Source organism: Aquarana catesbeiana, linkage group LG02 (genome assembly GCF_042186555.1).
Source record: "Aquarana catesbeiana isolate 2022-GZ linkage group LG02, ASM4218655v1, whole genome shotgun sequence".
Classification (NCBI taxonomy): Eukaryota; Metazoa; Chordata; class Amphibia; order Anura; family Ranidae; genus Aquarana; species Aquarana catesbeiana.
This window is the reverse complement of record NC_133325.1, coordinates 208,874,561-208,887,705: the sequence shown is the minus strand read 5'-3', so window position 1 is coordinate 208,887,705 and position 13,145 is coordinate 208,874,561.

Genomic DNA, 13,145 nt, shown 5'->3' with positions numbered 1-13,145 from the left:
AGATTATACGTTGGGGTGTTTGCTTTCCAAAATGGGGTCAGTTTGGGGGCAATTCTATTGTCCTGGTGCTCCAGGGCCTTCAAAAGTGTAAATGGTGGTTGAGAAATGAGATGTGTCATTTAGGCTCGTAGAACGCATGAAGATGCTACTTCAATGTTCGGCCTGTATGTGGCCAGGCTGTGTAAAAGTCTCACACATGTGGTATCGCCATACTCAGGAAGAGTAGCAGAATGTATTTTGGGGTGAAATTTGTTGTATGCATATGCTCTGAGAGAGAAATAACCTGTTAATATGACAATTTTGTAAAAAAAAAAAAAAATCTTCATTTTGCAAAGAATTGTGGGAAAAAATTACAACTTAAAAAAAATCACCATGCTACTTACTTAATACCTTGGAATGTCTACTTTCTAAAAAGGGGTCATTTAGGGGGTATTTGTACTTTTCTGACTTGTTAGTGTACCAAGAAATGAGATAGACCATCACTACATCTGTGTGATCAGATGTGATCAATTTTCAGTGATTGGCACCATAGTTTGTAGACTCTATAACTTTCACAAAGATCAAATAATTTACACTAATTTGGGTTATTTTTACCAAAGCTATGTAGCAGTATAAATTTTGGCCAAAATTTATGAAGAAAAATTACCAATTTGCAAAATTTTATGACAGAAACAAAGAAAAAGGCATTTTTTTCACAAAATTTACGGTCTTTTTTATTTATAGCACAAAAAATAAAAAACCCACTAGTGATTAAATACCACCAAAAGAAAGCTCTATTTGTGTGAAAAAAAGGACGCAAATTTCATATGGGTACAGTGTTGCACGACTGAGTAATTGTCATTCAAAGTGTGAGAGCGCTGAAAGCTGAAAATTGGTCTGGGCAGGAAGGGGGTGTAAGTGCACTGTATTGAGGTGGTTAAGAATAGGTGAACACGTCAGAAACATCAAGAAAGGGTTCAAACACCATAGTGTGTCGAAACACTTTAGGGATGTGCATGGTAGGAACCCCAAACATCTGAAGTTCTATGGGATAGATAAAATTGAAAAAATTAGAGAAACATTAATATGCGAAGGGAGGTGTCTAAGAACGAGACTTATTGGATATTTAAATTGGATACAATGAGGCCATTGGGGTTGAATGTGGAACTTGATATCAATTGCTATTTAGAGGATTATTAAATATTTGGGTTCGAAATTTATTCATTTGTACTTATTTTATTTTTATTTTTATTTCCACTTTTATTTATTTTTATTTTTATATTTATTTTTTATTTTTATTTTTATCATTTTATTTTTATTTTGATTTCTATTTTTCATTTTTTATTTTTATTTTTCATTTTTATTTTTATTAATTTTATTTTTATATGTATTTATTTTTTTAAATTTTTATTTTAATTTCATTAATATTTGTATCCTTTTTTAATTTTATAAAATGGTTTATTAAAACGAAAATATTTTTGCAAATATTTTTGCAATTATGGATTTTATTTGTAAAGTAGGTCTAATAAATTAGAAAAAAAAAAACTAAGTGGGAAAATAACCCTAGTCAAAATGGCGATAACTTAATTTCCAGGTAGACGTCTGTTAAACATACAAGAGAAAGTATGGGCACAGTCCCTTAGTTAAAATGGCGGCTAACCAATTTCCGGAGAAGTAAAATATAAATAGGGTGACACACCAATCATAGGCAGCTTCCTGATGACACATACTGTGATGCGAAACACGTAGAGCCTGCTGGGAAATTCTTTTGTCACGTCAGTACGTCACTTCCGGTCCGGACGAAAGTGAGGGGCGAAGCGCAAGCCAGCTGCAAACGAGGCTTGCACCGCTGGCACGGAAACCGAACGATACCATCTACACACCCATCTTTATCTGCTGGAATAGCTTGGTGCCGGCTCAAGGGCACTTTTACATGTGAGTGTTGAATTTTATTTTATACTTGGCTACAATAAACAGCTTTGATATATTGCGCAATGATCGCTGTTTATTTTTTATGAGGAACACAAGGCTCTCATATAGCACATTGGGGTCAGCATAAGTACAGTCCAGGTGAAGTGGTTATCTGTTTAAATGAACCAAAGGTGTATTGGTTATTGATATCTGGTTAGTGACCAACCTTTATGGTGGAGGTTTTTTTTCACGGAAGTGGTGAATATGTCACGATGAATCACAGATAACACAGGCTGCAAACCTAAAGGAAGGCTGCATTGCACATTGCACTTTGCACATAAATTTGGACAATATTTAATTGTTTTTGTGTAATTGATTGAGTGGAATTTTTTCATAAAACTTATTTTCTAGTATGCTATATGTTGTTATTGGTATACGGATAACATTTGGTAATATTTGAATATTTGGTAATTTTAGGCACTAACACACATGTTATACTTAGGGGCTAGGAGGTGTATGTGGGTATAGACAAATAGAGTGGTGTATTTCAAGAGGAGTAGCGCACTCAACACATTTATATATTTTAACCTCAGAACTTCAGCTATGATGAAAGTACAAATGCCATCATACTTCTGCCAGTGGGAGCTATTCCTGTCACTGTAATGCCCCGTACACACGGTCGGATTTTCAGACGGAAAATGTGCGATCGGAGCTTGTTGTCGGAAATTCCGACCGTGTGTGGGCTCCATCGGACATTTTCTATCGGATTTTCCGACACACAAAGTTTGAGAGCAGGCTATAAAATTTTCTGACAACAAAATCTGATCGCGTCAATTCTGACCATGTGTGGCCAATTCCGACGCACAAAGTGCCACGCATGCTCAGAAGAAATTCCGAGACGGAACAGCTCGGTCTGGTAAAATTAGTGTTCGGAATGGATATAGCACTTTCGTCAGGCTGCAATGTTTAAAATTGTTTAATACAGCACACTTTCTTCTTCTTTATAATGCTAGAAGAATGAAGTATTTTTGCTACTCATATTCACACAGACTTCTCACAAACTTCTTTCTTTATTATTTATCGTGATTCCCTCAATATATTTAGATTTGTCACATCGGAAAAAATATATATTATTTTTTTTTTGGTTTGTATTGTTTTCAAGCCTGATCTTGTTGTTATTTTTTTTTATTTTAGATCCTGAATATTTTTGTGTGTGTTTTGTGTGTCAAGTTACCACAACACCATTATTATCTGGTATTATTTAATCTTTAATCTCAAGGAGATTGGTTGTTGTTGGTGTCCCTTGTTAATTTCACATTGTATTTTTGAAATGTACCTGCCTCCTCACAAACAAACTGTCCTTTTTGAAGTAAACACACATAGGCAATTATAATTGAAACAAAAATTCCTTTATTAAGGGATCCAAACCAAACAAAGAGGGAGGCAATGCTGGAGAAAAAGCAGAAATTGGTGAAGCCTTTGGCCCCCAGGACAGACATCAATTATTTCATGGCAAAATTAGTGACCTGAGGAGTCCATATCTAAGGGAGTGCAGTCTGGTCCAGAAGTCCCAGAGATCATGAAAGCAGCAGATGACATGTATGTTCCCAGGCTGTGGTCATACAAGAGCCTGCATCTTTTGTCAGACCAGACTGAACCCAGGGTCATCACTCTCAGGTTTTCCTTCCATGCTTCCTTCCACGCTGTGGCTCTGATGGTGGAATTGTGGCAGGAGGAGGAGGATGGTCCAACTCACTCAGGTGGGATTTGTGTGTGATTTCACCCCTCACCCCCTTAGTTAAGACTTTATAAATAAGGTCCTCACACAGGAGGCTATTGGCCCTCCTGCATGCCCTGAAGTTTGGTGGCAGCCATGCAGGAAAAGGCCTCTTCAGGAGTGGGGGTGGCTCTGAGGGACGCAGAATCCTCCTGAATCAGCCTGAGTGCTGAATCCTGCAGGTGACATCCCTTCCTGGGTCTTTTGTTTGGAAGGCGGAGAGGAGGAACCTGCGATTCTGTCAGGCTCCTACTGGGCCCAGGCTTCTCCTTGCTGCCACTTAGCCCCGCCTCCTCCTGGCTACCACTAGGGTTCCAACTGATTTGGGGAACCCCCAAAAAAGCCTCTGGCACTCTGCCTGAATTTTAAGCACAAATCACATTTTAAAACATTTTAGGGGGTGTTTGGGGTAAAGTACTACTATGGAGCTGATAAAATACATTCTTAAGTGACTACATGGAGGTGAATATAGGGCCAAGAGACCATGCTGGGGAGGTAAGTGAAGGCAAATATGTATGAAGGACAACAAAAAATAATTACATAAAAATCCAGCATGCATTAGGACAAAGGGGACATTCACAGCATATTACAATCATGGTAATTAGGGAATGAGGAAAGAAATACAATATATTATCAAACATTATATACAATAAAATGTGATATTAAAGGATAAATCTTACCTTAATATACTCCTTCTGCAGGACCTGAATGATGGCATAACAGGTCTCTGGGATAATGATCCCCAGAGCCTGGGGGGAGATGCTTGTCAAGAACTTGAGGTCCTGCAGGCTTCTCCCCGTCGCCAAGTACCGCAGGGCGGCAACTAGCCTCTGCTCCGGAGTGATGGCTTGCCTCATGCAGGTATCCTGCCTGCTAATATAAGGGGTCAGCAAAGCCAACAAATGGAGAAATATGGGGTCCGTCATCTGGAGAAAGTTCCTGAAATCATCAGGATTATTCTCACGGATCTCACGGAGCAAAGGCATATAACAGAACTGGTCGCGCTAAAGCAACCAATTCTTGGTCCATGAACTCCTCCCCACCTTGTTCATGGACTGAACTTGTGTCAAGGTAAGGACCCCTACACCAAGTCCCCGCACAGCACGAACTCTACGAGGAGTACGTATACGCAACATGGCTAGAAAATGGTCGGCTGCTCAGAACGAAGTAACAGAACGCACTGAAGAACAGCAAGGCCTGTGAAGAGCGAACCTGAAAAACAGTAACGAACGAACAAGAACACAATGACAGAGTCACGCGTAACTCGCTGCACGCACTGAAGACCAGATACAAACCCACAAGCACAAACTGAACAGCAGAAAACGATCTGAAAGCCACGAGTCTGAAAAAGCACAAATCGTCTCTCACCAAACTTTTACTAACACGAGATTAGCAAAAGGAGCCCAAAGGGTGCCGCGCTTGGTTCGGACCTGCCCTTTCCTAGTCTCGTCGTATGTGGTGTACGTGACCTTGTTCTTGCCGATCGGAAATTCCGACAACTTTGTGCGACCGTGTGTATGCAAAACAAGTTTGAGCCAACATCCGTCGGAAAAAATCCATGGATTTTGTTGTTGGAATGTCCGATCAATGTCCGATCGTGTGTACGGGGCATAAGAGTTTTGCATTATCTTATGAGATTTGTTGTTTCACCACAGCTAGTGCCAAAGTTGCCTATCCCTGTTTTAGACCCCATTGTCAAAAATAGCTTTACAACCAATTCTTTGGTTTCACGCATTGGTTAAAGGACTTAAAGACTGGAAGCAAAACCTCTATTACTGAGACTGGTCACCACATCAATGTGCAAACAAACTCTTTATATTCTCCCAAACTACCACACCATCAATAAAACCCCTAAAATCGCAGTTAACCAACACTCTAATGCATTCCCACACCATCAACAAATAAATCAAAACAGAACTTCTCGGTAAAAAGTCATGCTGTGTTATTTATACACGTGACCAATATACCATGTAATCCTGTGCATTTAAAATGAACTCCTAGTGGTTTGTATAGTCACTATACTGTATATAATGCACTCAAATAAAACTGTGCACACAAAAATACTTTCATCAAAGGGTCACCAATATACATACACAAAATAATTCTCCACCTTATTTGTGCAAAAAAAACACATATTGAATTTATTCTGATAGTCAAGTTTGACAAGCAATGTCAACTGTAAATATTAATCTGAAAGCCTGCTAGTACAGTACAGAGTTAAAGGGTTTAGCCACTCACACCTGAAACAGGTGTCCTTCAATTCACAGTAATTACATAACCTATTCTTTTTTTTATCTGTTACTATAATTTTGCTTCCACAAATCAGCTTTGATTCATAGAGTTGTAATACAGTAGCAATAATTATTACAGGGCATAGGGATTAAATGCAATCATCATAATACATTTTTGATTGATATAATATAACTTTGCCATAAAACTTCTTACAGATCTTAAAAATTCTTTTTAGAGGCAAGTTCCAAGTCAGAAAAAATAATAAGGTCTCATGGGGCTAAGTAAAAGCAACACATTGCTCATGTGAATTACCTTGACACTTTCCTTTTCTACTTGCTTCACAAATCTTCTTTTATCACATAAATAAATTTCATCCATTGTCAACGATGGGCCTAAAACTTTTTCTCATTGCATTCTTTTATAACTTATTCAGACATGAACCAAATTATTTACCTTCCATACCTAAGTTATTTATGCACCTTTTACACACAAAGAGAATATCTTATGGAAAATAAAATCTTTTTCACAAAGCCTAGAAAGAGAGTACTTTGCTAGGATTTGTCTGTTTACATATTAAAAGTACGCCTGCCATTAGAAAAATATGTAGGCTACCTTTGCTGACTTTCTGAGTCTCTGACATATAAAGAGTATAATGATGAGGAATTCTAATATTTTTTTTAGTATTCTTTTGCATCCTACTGTATTTGTTTCAGGTTTGTGACTCAGAATTGTGAAACCAGACACAGCCAGACTAAGCATTTTAGAAGATGGCAAGCAGTGGTGACACCCTTTATGACCGGAGTACTTTAATTCAATATTATTAGTGTAAACAGCACAAATATCAATGTGGAATATTTTACAATGGAGAAACCAGATTAGGATTTGATATAGAATTACTCATTTAAGCACTTATTGAAGACAGGAAAGATGTCTAAAATCTCTTTTTACTTTGTTCCCACCTATACTGTTTGGTCCAAGTTTTCTGGACACCTGACCATCACACCTACAAGAATATGAGTTTGTTGGACATCCCATTGCACATGCACGGAATGGCAGCCTAAGCCGTGACTTCTTCTCAGCCAGCCAGACACTCACAGCGAAAGGGCAAGAATTCAGCCCCATCACCCCTACACCTTCACGGACCCCACCACTCAGATGTCCCAGAAGAGGAAAGAGGAGCAGCCCACTCCGCAGTAGGGAAGGAAACAAGATGGTGCTGCAGCACAGCTATCTTCATCTTATACAGACCTCTCGGACGCCGATCCAGGAGAACTAGATGGCAGCTGTCATCTTCTTCTCCCCACAACTCTCCTCTATCAATTCCAGTCTCCCAGAATCCAGCCAAGGCAAGGATGAGGATGGATTCTTCACACCAGGCCGAGACCACAGTGAGTACAGACCAGCACCGTGAGCATACAATCTCCTCCCTGCAATCCTCAATAGCTGCATTTCCTACATCAGGACAGTCTGTACTAGAAACTACAATGAAGGACATGCTCTTATTGCAATCCCCTCTCATGACCAATTTCTCCTCCCTGATCCATAAGTTTTCAGCAGATATGAGACATATGGGAGATAGAGTACAGTATATGGTAAATAAAATGGAGGAATGCTCTGATACAGTGAATGACCTAGTGGATGCTTATATGGAGCAAAAAGATGACACCATGTGGATCAAAGCAAAATTGGCACACCTTGAAGACAGCTCCCGCTGCAACAATATTGAAATATGCAGCATACCTGAATCCATCCCTCCCTCAGAGCTGCACAATTATACAAGTAATTTGTTCTCCACGCTCCTACCTGAGCTGTCTCCAATAGAGCTGACTATTGATCGCATACATAGAATTCCTAAACTACGCCACTTAGAAGATGCAGTCCCCAGAGATGCACTTCTGCGGATCCACTTCTACCAGGCCAAAGAGCAAATCTTGTGCAAAACACAAGACATCCAGCTATTTGCAGACTTATCACAATACACCCTGCAAATGAGAAGACAACTGAAAATGGTGACGAAAGCTCTCACTAACCATAAGCTAACCTACAACTGACGCTACCTGGTTACTATTTTGGTTACTCACAATGGGGTCCCTTTTGCAATATTCACAATAGTATCCACATTATTATCCTGGAGCTTCCACATAACATGCCTGACGCTTCAAGGAAACCCAGTTCTTATCGACATGGGCATAACCGTAGGAACCACAAATCAAAGTACAAATGAGTGACCTTGCCCTTTGCACACACATGCTTTAGCTCTAAGTTCCGGTCAGGCTTTATGCTCAACCAAATCCCACTCTTGAACTTTCCCCAAAGGTTTGGTTAGCACCTTCCAAGAATTACACACTGCTGACTTGTTTGTCTGTTTTATTGTATTTTTTTTATTCACACTTTTGCTTTCAGCAACTCCCAAAACCCAGCAGCTAAGCACCTGCAATTCAGTATCTAACGTGTTATTTATCATTCAATAGACTCCTTGACAATCTTATACCTTTCTGTTTCATCTGGCGCCTCCAAGAGAAAAACAATTCCAGCAGCAACAACACCCTCCTGAGGAACTGTCTAACAGACTCTTCCAACCATAAGGTACTTTTTCCCAGACCAAACGCCAACACGCATAAACAAGTCCTTTAGAATACTATCTTTAAACATGAAAGGCCTTATTTACCCTGCCAAACAAACCTCCATTTGGAAATCAGTACTATCGCTTGTGATATACTATGCATTCAAGAAACGCATTTTGCACAGGATGCAGATCCCCAGTGCAATCATAAACAGTTTCCACGACCACCTGGTCTGATAATGCTCCTATCAGTATCACCCTCTCTGTCAAATCCTTACAGCCTAATTCCTATATATGGAGAGCTAATAATTACCTTCTCCAAAATCCCTGTTATACTGCATCCCTCAAATAACATCTAGAGGAATTTTTCTCCATTAACTCAGACTCAGTGTCTGACCCGGTGGTGGTGTGAAATGCTCACAAAGCCATTATTAGGGGTGTCTTTATCCAACTGGGGGCTAGGGCAAAGAAAAAGAGGACGCAGTGGTTAGATGAACTTACAGCTGACATTGAAGCCACTGAATCTTAAAACAAAACCAATTTCTCCCCTTTCCTCCAATCCAAAATATTTTCATTACGCCACAAATTACGCTCATTAATTCTGGAGTCATTTGAAAAGGCGTATAGCAAAGTTAAGGCGAATACCTATACTACAGGTAATAAAGCAGGTAAAGCGATGGCCTTACATATTATAGGACAAAGAAATTAATCCAAAATCCCGTACTTCTACCATCCTAATACCAATGGGATATTACTTAAACCCAACTCCATTGCTGACGCATTTAGCGCCTACTACAACAATCTATACAATATTTGAAAGGACAGAAACACCTACCAAACTTCTCAGAAGGAAATCCTAGACCTTGCACAAGCTGATCTCCCCTCCATATCGCCACACAATTATAGTCCCTTAATACCCCCTTCACCATCCATGAAATCACAGAGGCGATTAACAACATTCCCACCTCAGCGTTTTAAATCATGGGCAGATTTTCTGGGAATCTGCCCGCGATTTGAAAATGCTGATGTGCGAATGACAAATCGCAGGACTCGCATTTGAGATGCCATTCATTTGAATGACGCCTCAAATCGCAGCACGGGTCTGCCGCGATTGTCACACAATAAATCATGCTGCAATCGCAGCAACATGCATCGCAGGAAGCATGCACATGAGTGTTGTGCTGACAGGACTCTCTGGACTCTCTGGCTGATACTCTGTACAGAGTAGTAGTACAGGAGAGCTTTGTTTCTTCATTTATCCCTTTTACTGCCATAACTGCTTTCATGTTTTATGCACATGTTTAAAAATGATTTTAGGCCTGAACATTAATTAAAACCCCTAAAATATTATATTTTTTCTTACAGCAGAGACCATGTAGAACAAAATGGTGGGAGTCCCAATTTTTATGTCACTTAAAATTAGCAGAACAGTTTATTCAGAGCAAAATTTAAATAAAAAATACACTCCAGCATGTTAAAGAATATGTAATGTGTAGCGTCATCAACTTTTTCAACATAGACACCCCCCAACACATGTGTTCACATATGTGAGGGGCTCAACCTTTTTGAGGGGGGTTTAAGTGTAACTTTATTTTTTTATACTTTTTTCACTTAACTTTATTTTTTATTAAATAGGGGAACAAAAGTCCACTATGTGATACTATTTTGTTTTGACAAGTTCTTTTGAATAAGACCCCTGTTGTCTCACCTGCTATACTTTTAAAGCTAATGGAGCATAGATCATGCTCCATTATATTCTTCTCTGGCAACAGCAGCCAGTGAAAGTGACAGGCAAACTCTTAGCAATGTAATACATGTCACTTACAGGTTCTTACAGGGTACAGAAGTCCAGGGAATGGATGTTTACTGGTCTCCTTCCCCTCTACCCAGTGAAATCTGTCATATCCACCCTGAGTCCTCAAATAGAACAGGGAGCCTGGGAAATATGGCAAAGAGCCCACATGGGGTGGGCAAATTAACCAGGCAGTTGTAAAAAAAAATAAAAATAGAAGAAAATATTCAAAAATAAACATTATAGAATAGATCATTAAAAAAAACAAAAAAGGTTATCTAAAATTAGACTATATCCTTCAAATAAAGGATTTGCACAGTATACAGCCCCAATGGACATAACATGTAACAAATTAATGCATAGTTTGAACCTGACTATTATGGATTGTGGTAGAAATGAATAGAGATAGGTTAGCTGCCCTTTTGAAAACAAATTTTTTTTTTTTCTGGAAAAATGTAGTCAAGTGTTTTATCCCAGTAGGCCAGTGTTGTTTTATTATTTTCTGTACCTGATGAGTCTGAGAACTATAGTTGAAAACTGTAATCATTGTCTTTTAGTGTAGTCTCATTATGACCTTTAGTTCTCAGAATGTCTGCCCTGTTCAAATGTAGAGTTTCCATTACATACTTTTCTAACAGAGTTTTTGGATATTCCCTTTGTGAAAATTGTTCTGTCAGACTTTCTTCTTCCTGTTTATAATCCTCCAGACAACTATGGTTTCTTCTTAGTTGACTGAACTGGCTCATAGGAATATTAAAAAGCCATTTTATTCACGTGACAGCTGTCTAATATAAAAAAAGTTTGTGTAATGCTTTTGTGTAGAAGCAAACTTTCTCTATGAAAATGGTCAAGTAAGTAACATTAAAGTATAAGTTCACCTTCTATAACATGTTACATGTTACACCAGTATCTCCAGAGTGTGACATGTAACATGTGTGGAGAGGGTTAATAAAACAGGGCAAGTACTTCCCTTTCAGGCCTGCTTATTGGTCACCTGGTCAGAGAGCAATGGCTGTGTTGCTATCAGAGCTGAAGAGAGCTTGATCCTGTTGCCTCTGACTTGATCCTGCTGGGTGAGCTTGCCTGAATGGGGACTTTACTGTGTTATATGCTGTGGCTGGGACATTGAGCATATTTTAAAAGAACTGTCTTATACTGCTAAGAAGAGTTTTTGTGTTTAAACTGCCTATGAAGACAAAGCCTGTCAATTTTCTGTTGCTTTTTGCTGAATAAAGCCTTTTAAGTTGACTAAACTGTCTCTCAGCTGGCTGTTTACCCCTCTGATCCCTTACAGTTGGTGGAGGGTGCATTGGGCAGTTTGAGGGGTGCAGTCCAAGCCCATGGCCTGGGTTAAAGCTGCAAAGACAGTGAAGTCTTCTGAACAAGCCATGGAGGACGTGGTTAAGCAGCTGGTACTGGCTATTGCACAGGCCTGCCATCAGCATGCCCTGGTACAAGCGCAGGGCCACCATAAGAAGGCCCAGGTCCATCAGGAGCAAACCCTGGTACAAGCACAGGCCCACCAGGAGCAGATCCTGGTACAGACAGTCACTGTGCAACAGGAAACAAACCACTTACTGAGTGAACATATAGCAGGGTTACAAAAGGCGGTGACCCAGCAGGCGGAAATGATGAAAGGTGATCCCCCTGTAAAGAGCGACATGCGGAAGGCAGTGCAGCAGACCCTGCAAAAGATGACAGCCTCAAACAATATTGAAGCATACCTAGCAATGTTTGAGTGGGTTTCAGCAAGGGAAGGTCTGCTAGATAAAGACTGGGCAGATGTGCTGGCTCCTTTCCTGACCGCAGACCCCCAACAGGCATACTGTGACTTGGCCCCAGAATCAGCACAGGACTATAAGCTGCTGAAAGCAGAAATCCTAGCAAGGCTGGGAGTGACTGTTGCGTTAATGGCGAACCGAGTCATGGTTGGTGCTTTGAGAAGGCTAAGCCTGCCCATGCACAGCTGTACCAACTGATGCACTTGTTCCAGGATGGGCTAAAACGTGAGGGTGGCTCAGTCTGAGCCGCAGTCCCTGGATGGATTGCCTGCTGCTGTAGAGTGCTATAGTTGTGCTGAAAGTGTTCAGGAGAGTCCCTCTATCACTAGAGAGCCAGCCTGTTCCAAGAAAGTGCATCCCAGCGCCAAGATGGTACCTGTTGAATGCATGGAGTCTGCTCGAGTGTCTGATACGCCTGCCAGGAGCACCCCAATGTTAAACCCCCCTGAGAATCGGCTGGGGATACGGGAACTCTGTGAGGTTCGCTGTCGGTCCTGCCAACAACTGGGTCATATGGCAGCCCAGTTCTCAAGGCAGGAAGAGCCAATGGAATGTGATATGGCTCTGGGCCTGACTTGTCACATCTTGGTGGCTCCTGTGGTGATTTCTTTGGTGCTCAGAGGAAGGACTCTGCTTTGATTCCTGCCGGGGAACAGGTCACACCGTTGAGTGTTAAGCCACAGCATCCTGGGGAAGATATGCACCCCCTCCCAGTTGCTGTGTATCATACGCTATGCTACAGGGTAGCCAAGAATTGCAAAGTGTTTAAAAGTGGGCATAAACCACTAGCGACTACCCAGAGGGGGGTTGCAAACCAGTCTGCCAAGGTCAGAGAGTCTAAACCTGGGTATCAAGTGCTGGTGGTTGGGCCTACTGTGGAGAGCAGGTGTCTCACAGAGGGAGAGGAACCCTCTGAGATAGTAGAAAAGGTTGAAGCTGTTCTCAGTAGTAATGAGGGTAGAAACTATGCTGGTGACTTTTTACCGCTGATGCTACCGGACAACCGCATTGAGGACTGCCTGGCTGAGTTTGAAAACATGGCATCGTTTAAAAGGTGGCCCAGAAACCGCTGGGCTGAATTAGTGCAACTGCTCCTTACAGAGGAGTACC